Raw genomic sequence first — 10,172 nt, 5'->3', positions numbered from 1 at the left:
TAAGGGGAGTGGGAACTAGAAATTGGCCTATCAAGGGGCTGCAGTGATAGTACTCCGGGGTAGGGTGTTTTCCTTGCACACAATGGACCCAACCCAGTTCTGCATCCCATATGGTCCCCCAAGCCCACCAAGTGTGGCCCAAATAACAAAAAAAGAAAAGAAATTGGTCTATTAGTTTTTGTTTCTTTTTTAAATGTGTGTTAGGCCCATTCTTGATCATTATATTCAGGACCCTTTACAATTTTGCCTTCCCTTGCTCTTGCACCCCCTTCAGAACATTTCAGGTCTGAAATACTAAAAGAGACTCGGGCTAGAGTAGATTTGATGTCCACTGCCTGCTGTAGCCTGTCACTTGGCTCTGGACCTTCCTTCCTTCCCCACACTAATCCTCTCCTGGCCTTAGGTCCTTGCAGAGTTTTCACCTCTCCTTCACTTTCCCAGAAACCTTATCCTTCCTTGCTCCCCACATGGCCTTGTGGCTATCTTTGCTCTGTTCTTTATACAGAGATAAAAGGAAGAATTTTTTCCTTTTGGGTTTTCCAAACTCAGCTTCCTCTTATCGTAACCAGTATTCTGTGCGCCCATCTTCTCCCCTTCTGTTTATTTCTATGTCCTTGCACCTCCCTTTTCCTTTCAACTTGTTCCCTCTCATTTGGACCCCCTAGTTCTTTTGTATTACCCAAACTTCTCACATGTTTACATTGTTAGCTGCACTGGTTTTGGAGTATATCTGACTTCAGTTTGCAGGGAGACACTCTTGTGAGAATCAATGGAGTAATGTTAATCCAGAGTCCATACGAGGGTATAAAAATGTGGGTTCTGGAAAACTGATCAGAATTCTATTTACAATTCTGCCCGCTTTTTAGCCTGGGATTTTGGACAAATCACATGTCAAGTCACTGGGTCTTAGTTTTCTCGCTTTTAAAATATATACGGAAGGAAAGAATCTAGAAAATAGCCAGGAGTAGGTCCTGAGCACCACCAGCTTAGACAAAAAGTCTTTTAAAAGATGACAATCTAAATTTTCAAACAAACTAATGATGCAGAGCAGCAAAGACTAAAGAACAGAGATTCTTTTTGCATGATAGTCTATGGATACTTTTGTCTTTTTTAGAACTCAGGAAATGGAACCAGAGTTATCGCTAAGAGCAAAGGCTACAAGGCCTGGAGCAATACCACCCCAGAGAGCTGAAAGTAGCCTCCCCTCCCCTCACAGGTGGCCCAACTCCCTCCCCCCAAGCCTTAATGAAATGTACAAGAACAAAAGTTCTGTCTGGTACACAATGAGCTCTGTCTAGGAAGATGTAACAATGTAGGGTCATAGATTGTAACAAATTCATCCCCAGGAGGGGCCTTGACAATGTAGGCCCTTTGTTAGGGGGAGGGTCAGGAAGGAGGAAACTCATCTTTTGTTCTAAAACTAAAAATGCTCTAAAAGTAGTCTGTGAAGAAACCTAATGCCAAGCAGGACTAGGGAGATTGATCAAAGGCTTGGCCCATAAGCTTTGCATATAGAAGCCCTGGGCAGACTCCCTGGCATTGCATGGTCCCCTGAGCACCTGAGTTGGGAGTAACCCCCCAAATCACCTGGTGTAGCCATGAAATAAAACAGGGGCTGAAGGGATAGTACAAGCAGGTAAGCCCCACATACACATCTGGGTTCAATCCCCGTGTCTCATATGGTCCCCTGAGCACTGCCAGAAGTAATACCTGAACACAGAGCCAAGAGTAAACTCTGAGCACTGCTGGATGTGCCCCCCCAAAATCAGAGAATGATGCTGGGCTGAAAGAGAACTCAATGAACTCAGCCATTCTGTCTGTGAAGGCACTGCTTCAATCCCTGGAACCACATGGTGTCCCCTGACCACCAAGCACTGTGCTAGGAATAGCCCCTGTGCACTGCCTGATGGGCCCCAAAGTAAAACTAAACAAACTAATGATGTAGAGCATAGAGGACTGAAAGACCAGAAACTCTTTATGTATGATAGTCTATGGATAACCTATCGTTTTGTCTTTTTAGACCACAAAATGGGACCAGAGCTGTAGCTTCAGGGACAGAACAAAACCTGCAAGGGTTGAAGAGATGCAATAATAGAGTTGAAAGGAGCCTCCCCTCCCCCCACCAGGTGGCTCCGCTCCCTCCCCCCAAAAAACCCCCCAGAGCCTCATATGAAACTTACAAGGACAAAAGTCTGGTACACAAAGAGCTCTCTCTGAGGAGTATGTAACAATGTAGGGTCATAGGTTGTAACAAATTCATCTGGGGAAAGGGGTCTTGACAATGTAAGACATTTCTGGGGGGAGGATCGGGAAGCCGGAAACTCAACTTTCAGCTCAAATTTTGTTCTAAAACTAAAACTGCTCTTGAAAGAGGTCTGTTGAGAAACCTCATGCCGGACAGAGCCAGGGAGATTGCTCAAAAGCCTGGCTCACAGGCTTTGCGTGCCGAAGCCTGAGTCCCTGGCACTGCGTGGTCCCCTGAGCATCTGAGTTGGGAGTAGCCCCCAGAACCACCTGGTGTGGCGACAAAGTTAAGCAGGAGTTGGAGAGGCAGTACAGCAGGTAAGGCTCCGGACGGAGATTCAACACCCCTGCCGCATCCTGCCGCATCCTTTACCGGCTCCTGAGCACCATCAGGAGTAACTCCTGAGAATACAGCCAAGAGTAACCCCTGAGCATCTCCAGGTATTATCTAAAAGCTAAAAAAAAATATCCTCCCAAACAAAATTAAACTAACCTAGTGACGGGGAAAATGGTTCTGTTAAAATATTAGTTTGTGGGGGCTGGAGTGATAGCACAGCGGGTAGGGCGTTTGCCTTGCATGCGGCTCACCCGGGTTTGATTCCAGCATTCCGTATTGTCCTCTGAGCACCGCCAGGAGTAATTCCTCAGTGCAGAGCCAGGAGTTATGCCTGTGCATTGCCGGGAGTGACCCAAAAAGCAAGAAAAAAATTAGTTTTTCTTTTTTCCTTTGATAGAATAACTGTGAGAAGTTGGTTCTCAAGTTGTGTTCTACTCTCGGAACCATATAGTGTAAGTGTCTAGACCATCCAGGAGCACGTTGGAGAATTTAGCAGGGGGAGGGGGACAGGATAGGTCCTTCAGAGACCACTCCCCAAGGCCGGGGCTACCCGTATGGAGTGTCCCAGTTCACAGTGCAGTTTATCATTAATGTTCATCTTATAGGTAAGCTCTAGCTCTTCATCAGGACTGGGGTCTCAGGGACGGGGGGCTGGAGCTCAGGTTCCTAGACACTCTCACTCTGCTTTTCCTGTTGAAGGAACTCTTTGGTCCTCAGGCTGTTATCCTGTGACTCTTTTTTTTTTTCAGCTTGGGTTTATTGAAGCTGGCGATTTTCTCCATGTCTGGTTTGCCTGCCGTTTTCATGGAACATCCCGGGAAGTTTCACTGGCGCACACCGTTCGGGCCTCCCCCACTCGGGCCTCCCCCACTCATGCTGCAGCGGTAGGAGCTCAGAATATTTCTTTTTTTTTTTTTCAATAGAGTCACTCTCAATAGTCCTGGAGAGTCAGGGCCATTTGTAATAATTCAGGCCTGCCTGAATGCATGCAAGGTATGTGTTCTCTACTTCAGCTAGCTTCCTGCACCATAATGTTACCTTTTTGGAGGGGGAGGGGTCTAAGGAACAGCCCAGGGCCTCAGGGAGGAGACAAACAGTGTTTTGCTGTTTCATTCTCTGCCCTTATGTTACAATTTTTAATGGACTTCAAGCGTGTCTAACCTTGTATGTAAATGTCATATATAAGTATGCATAAAAAAGACTGGACAAAAGACTGGGCCGCACCTTCTAAGCACTGCCAAGAATACCCCTCACCCCAGCATTGCCAGGTGTGGACAAAAAAAAAAAACCAAAAAAAAAACCAAGGATTGGAAAAAAATCCTGGAAATATCACCCCACTGGGATGCTATTAAGATGAAGTGAGATACGCACCTGCCTGACATATAGTATTTCAGATACTGCTTACTAGGGCCAGAGAGCGCACTCAGGTTAAGATACTTAATGTGAATGCATCCTACCTGGATTGCATCTTCCAGTCCATATACAGTCCTCTGAGACTTGCCAGGAGATATCCCTGAGCACACAGCCAAGAGTCAAGTGTAAGCTCTGAGTACCACCCTTTGTGGCTCCAAAACCAAAAGCAGCAACAACAAAACAGAAACTTTTGAGGGGCTTGCTCCTTTAAGCCTGTTGTTTTCTCCTTTGAACACTTATTTATCTCACCGGCTTGTCTCTATGTTTCTTTGCTTGCCCATTTCCACTCTGGAGAAGCCTGGGTTCTCGCTTCAACACACACTTCTCCCTTTCTCTCCCCTCACATCTTTCTAAATAGGTTTTAATAAAAACTTTCTTGCTTCACACACACATATACACACACGCGCGCGCAACAGCCAAAATAAGATGCTGGTTACTAGGATGATAAGTAAGAAAAATATATCTGGCTTCATGCATGGTCTGGAACTTTATACCCTAGGACTTTCCATATCCTTAAAATAAAGTGGATTTTGATATTGACTAAACCAAGAATGCCCAGAATTGATAGATTTGAGTATGACTCATCCACAGGTGACAGGCGGTTACAGAGAATGACTAGTGTGGACAGTAAGAGTGTGGGGGTACAATTCCTTACACACTGCTCTTTTTTTGCTGGGGAGAAGGGGCACATCCAGCAGTGCTCAGGGGTTACTCCTGGCTCTGCACTCAGGAATTATTCCTGGTGATGCTCAGGGAACCACATGAGATGCAGGAAATTAAACCCAGGTAGTCAGTGTTCGAAGCCAAATGTCCTTCCGCTTTGTTATTGCTCTGGCCCCGTATTTTGCTGTTTTTTTTTTTTTAAGTCATACCAAAGGTACTCAGGGCTTACATCTGACTTAGATATCACTCCCAGTGGTGCTCAAGGTCCATATAAGGTGCCAGGGATACAGCCTGTGGTTAACTACTTGCAAAGCCAGCGCCTTTCTTACTGTACTTTTGCTCGACCACTCTTCCACACTATTCTTCTTACTCTGTTGCAGTTACCAAATGATGTTTGATTCTGTCTTGTCATTCAGCCTTTATAAAGCACTCCTAAAGAGTCCTGAGAGCTCTATAAGACATAAAAACTCAATATCTGTGTTTATGAGGGCTATTTCATTTTAATTATATATACATATATATTCGGAGGTTGTTGTTGCTCAGGGCTTACTCCTGGCTCTGTGCTCATGGGTCACTCCTGGAGGTGCTTGATGGTCCATATGGGGTTGAAATTGAGACCTAAGCCAGAAATTGAGCTTAGGTCACCTGCATGCAAAGGAAGCCCCATAACCCCTGTATTCTTTCTTTTTTTTTTCTTTTTGGATCACACCTGGAGATGCACAGGGGTCACTCCCGGATCTGCACTCAGGAATTACTCCCGGCGGTGCTCAGGGGACCATATGGGATGCTGGGAATTGAACCCGGGTCAGCCGCGTGCAAGGCAAACACCCTACCCACTGTGCTGTTGCTCCAGCCCCACCCCTGTATTATTTCTCTTGCCCTATTCTGGTTATTAAAACATAAATGTATACTTAAAACTTGAAAAGCAAAGAAAGTGTGAGGAAACTGTAGTAATTTTATCCTGCCTATGACACCTAGAGATAACCATTGCTCTATTTTTGTGAGGATGGACTTGGCTGTACGCAGGTACTCAGAGACCGGTTCTGGCTCTGTGCTCAGAAGTGCCCTCTGGTGGTCCTCAGGGCTTACTTCTTGCTCAAGATTCACTCCAGGAGGGCCTCAGCTACCATATGGGGTGTTAGAGAATGAGCCCAAGTGAACCACAAGCATGGCAGTCATCTTAACTTCTGTACAATCTCTCCAGCCCAGCTAGTAATTGTTCATTTAATGAATTGGTAGACAAATAAATCAAGGAAAGAGAAAATTCCCAATGAACTCAAACTATAGCAACAATTCTATAATGTTTAAAAAAGTTTAATAAGGAGGGGCTGGAGTGATAGTATAGCGGGTAGGGCGTTTGCCCTGCATGCAGCCCGACCCGGGTTCGATTCCCAGCATCCCATATAGTCCCCTGAGCACGGCCAGGAGTAATTCCTGAGTAAATGAACCAGGAGTAACCCCTGTGCATCGCTAGGTGTGACCCCCCCCCCAAAAAAAAAAAAAGGAAAAAAAGTTTAATAAGGAAAGAATAAAGAGAAACAGATGGAAACGAAGGCAGGCAGGTAAATATAAGAAACCTCATCTTGGGGGACCAGAACAATAGTACAGCACACTAGCCATCGGACTTGCATGTGGCCAGCTTGGGTTCGAACCCAGGTCAGCTGCTTGCATGGCAAGTGCCTTAGCTGCTCTCCTATCTCTCTGGCCCATGAGTTCACGTTTTTATCACTTGAAAAAAATTTTTTGAGGACCAGAGAGATCGTAGAGTAAGTGGGTTAGGTGACTGATGGCCTTGCATGTGAGCAACACCAATTCAATCACTGCCCACCACCAGGAGTGTCACCTGACTGCCAACATTCCCCCCACAAATAAATGTATAGCCCAGCATGCCCCAAATAATTTTTTGGCTTTTTGGGCCACACCTGGTGATATCAGGAATTACTCCTGGCAGTGCTCAGGGGACCATATGGGATGCCAGGGATCGAACCCAGCTCAGCCTTGTGCCAGGCTAGCACCCTACCCTCTGTACTATTTCTCCAGTCCACCCATATAACTTTATAAACATTCTAAAAGAACTTATTGGTGGAGAGATAATATAGCACTTGCCTTACACATGGCTAACCCAGGTTTGATTCTTGGCATCACCCCGTTACCTGGCACAGCCAGGAGTGATACCTAAGCATAGAACCATTAGTAAGCTATGAATATTGTTGGGTGTGGCCAAAAAATTTTGAAAAACCCTTTTCTTAAGTTTGAGGGTGTGGCTCAACATAGCGAGACCCTGGGTACGATCCTTGGTGCCACACACCAAAAAAATTTTTTTTTGCTTAGCTTGTTTGTTTGGGGGCTACTTCCAGTGATGCTCAAGGGTTACTCCTGGTTTTGTGCTCAGGGATAACCCTGGGCAGGCACAGGGGACTATATGGGGTGCTGGGGATCAAACCCAGGTCAGTTGTGTGTAAGGCAAGTGCCCTCCAGAAATATTTTTATAGGGTTCACACCCACTATGGTAAGGATGGTGATTCTGAGAGGCCATTCCTCCCAATGTTCGTTCTGGTGTTGTGGGCCTGATGTTTTGAAGCCACCAAAACCACACTGGCACCCAGCTCATACCCAGCAGTACTCTTGTAACCGTGCAGTGTCAGTAGTCAAACTTGGGGCCCTACATTTGCTAGGTATATGATCTACCTGTAGCACTGTAGCACTGTCCTCCCATTGTTCATCGATTTGCTCGAGTGTGCCCAGTAACATTGTGAGACTTGTCATTACTGTGTTTCGCATATTGAACACATCACGGGTAGCTTGCCAGGCTTTGCTGTGCGGGCGAGATACTCTCGGTAGCTTGCCCGGCTCTCTGAGAGGGGTGGAGGAATTGAACTCAGGTTGGTCTGTTCGCCCGCATGCAAGGCAAACGCCCTACCTGCTGTGCTATCGCTACAGTAGAGTGAGTGCCTTGCAGGCACGATGCTAAGAGTTTGATTCCTGGTACCACCTTATATCCCAAGAGCGCTCCCAGCTGGACTGCCGCTTTGGGACACTTCGAACAGCAACCAGTTGTGTGAGCACAATGATCAACCCTCAATGATGACCCAACCAAGTGTGTGTGACTCCTGGTCACCACAGTAACAACAAAAGCAAGGACAGGATGGGAAAACTTGATCTCCTTTAGCAATCATCCTTTATCTTCCAGTCACTGCTGCCTCTTCCCCCAGCCTCATGCAAGCTTTATTCTCTTTTTCTTTCCATTGAGCAACTTATTCTGGAAATTTCAAAATTAGAGCATTATAATGTATATGTTTCTGCAATTGGCTTTTTCCACTTAGCATAAAGTTTTCACGGTTTATTCTTGCTATAGAATGCATCAGAACTCCATTCCTGCGCTGGAAGATAGTGCAAGGGGGCTGGAGTGCATGATTTACATGCAGGACGCCTGGGCTCAGAGCTCTAATACTGCGGAGTCACCTGAGCACCCCTGTACACCTTGGGTACTGAACTAGGTGTGGGCCTTTCCAAACAAAGCAGAACTACATTCATTTTTCTGCGCTGTCAGGAATCGAACCCAGGGCCTCCCACATGAAAGGCTCTGCTGCTGAGCAACAACCCCAACTTCTTTCATTCCTCTTTATGGTGGAATAGTATTACATTGTGTGGCATAGGCTAGCTGTGCCCTGTTTGGTTTAACTCTTCACCATTTGATGTAATTTTTTTTTAACTATTTTAGGGGATTTGGTGGGGGAAGTACACATTTGGCTGTGCTCCAGGATAACTTCTTGTTATGTTCTAGGTGCTAGGAAACCCCATCCCATGGTGCTAGAGGGCAAACCTGAGTGTCATGAATGCAAAGCAAGTACTCAACCTATTGAGCTGACTCTCTAGCTCCACCTTCTGACGATCGTGAACAACGCAGCCATAAACATTTTGTGTTTGATTTTTTGTTATTGTTTTGGCAGGAGGTGGCATTTGGGGCCTAGCCCTGGTTCTGCGCTCACTTCGTTGCACTCAGTGGACCATACGCGTTTCCGGAGATCAAAAAGGGTTCAGCCTCAAAGAAGGCAAGTAACTCATCTCCTGTACTATTTCTCCAGCCTGTCCTGTATATATGTCTTTATGTGAACCTATTTTAAATCTCTTCGTAGGGTCTTGGAGGCCCAAATTTGTTCCCCAGCACCACCTAGTTCCCCAGAACTGGCAGGAATGCCCCCAGGCACAGCGGGAGGAGCGCAGTAACCCTTTCTGCCCCAACATCTCTGGATGTGACCCCCAAACTGAAAAATAAAATCTCTTAGGTAGAGGTCTATGAGTGACATTTCTAGATCCTATGATAATTCTATGCCTATTTATTAGTGGGTATGACTAAGAAGGGCCCATAGAAATACACTTTTAAAATTGATCTTGAGGGGCCAGAGCAATAGTGTGATAAGGTACTAAACCTTGCATATGGCCAATCTGGATTTTATCCCTAGCATCCCATTGGTCCCAAGCTCTGCCAGGAGCAATTCCTGTACACAGAGCCAGGAGTAATCTCTGAGCATTGCAGAATGTGACCCCCCCCCCAACAAAAAAAGAAGAATAAATAAAATTGATATTACGTGCTGAAATATCATTGAATTCATCTCTTCAGTTTTTCTTTTGGTCAGGGGTTACTCCTGACTCTGCACTCAGGAATTACTCCCGGTTGTGATCAAGGGGATAATGTGGGGTACCAGGTATGGGACTCCTGATGGATGTGTGCAAGACAAATGCTCTACCACTATACTATCACTCAAATGCGCGTATATATGTATGTATTGTTACATATATTGTTTTTGTTTTGAGGCCACATCGGCAGTGCTCAGGGGTTTTTTCTGCCTCTAGGTTCAGGAATCACTCCTGGCGGTGTTCAGGCGACCATGTGGGTTCCTGGAAATCAAACCTGGATCGGCCATATGCAAGGCAAGCACCCTACCTGCTGTACTATTGTTCCATCCCCTTTTATTCTCTCTTTATTGGTGGATTCTTTGGGATTTTAAGAAAATAAAATAGATATAGCTCATTTTTCTTTTTTCCATTTTATATGTTTCATTTCTTTTTCTTTTTTGGTGGAATATAATAGTTTTATTTAGAGAAATGTAAGGGGGGAGAGAGGATTGAGAGGACAGAGATAATTACAGCATAGAGACACAGATGTGTCCAACAGAAAACACAAGCTTCTCTAGAGAGGAAGAAATCAAAAGTGTACAATTTAGGTTGAGATGTGGTGGCCCCCAAGATGAAAAATGTGTTATTTCTTTTTGCAGTACCATGGTTAGAACCCAGAGCCTCATGTATGCAAGGCCTAAGTTTACTGCTCAACCACATCCCTGTCCTTCTTTCTTTTCTTCCCAATTGCCCGGCTAGAACCTCATTGAATTTAAGCCATAGAACCTTGTGTAATTGGCCAGAAATGTTTTCTGATTGATGTTTCCTGTTTGCCTAATTGCTTGGTATTTTATTGAGGACAGAAATCATATTTAGCACTGATAAATCTCATATGTCC

Source organism: Sorex fumeus, unplaced genomic scaffold (genome assembly GCF_029834395.1).
Source record: "Sorex fumeus unplaced genomic scaffold, SorFum_2.1 ptg000073l, whole genome shotgun sequence".
NCBI classification, from domain to species: Eukaryota; Metazoa; Chordata; class Mammalia; order Eulipotyphla; family Soricidae; genus Sorex; species Sorex fumeus.
The sequence above is the reverse complement of the archived record's forward strand: the minus strand, read 5'-3'. Positions refer to the sequence as shown.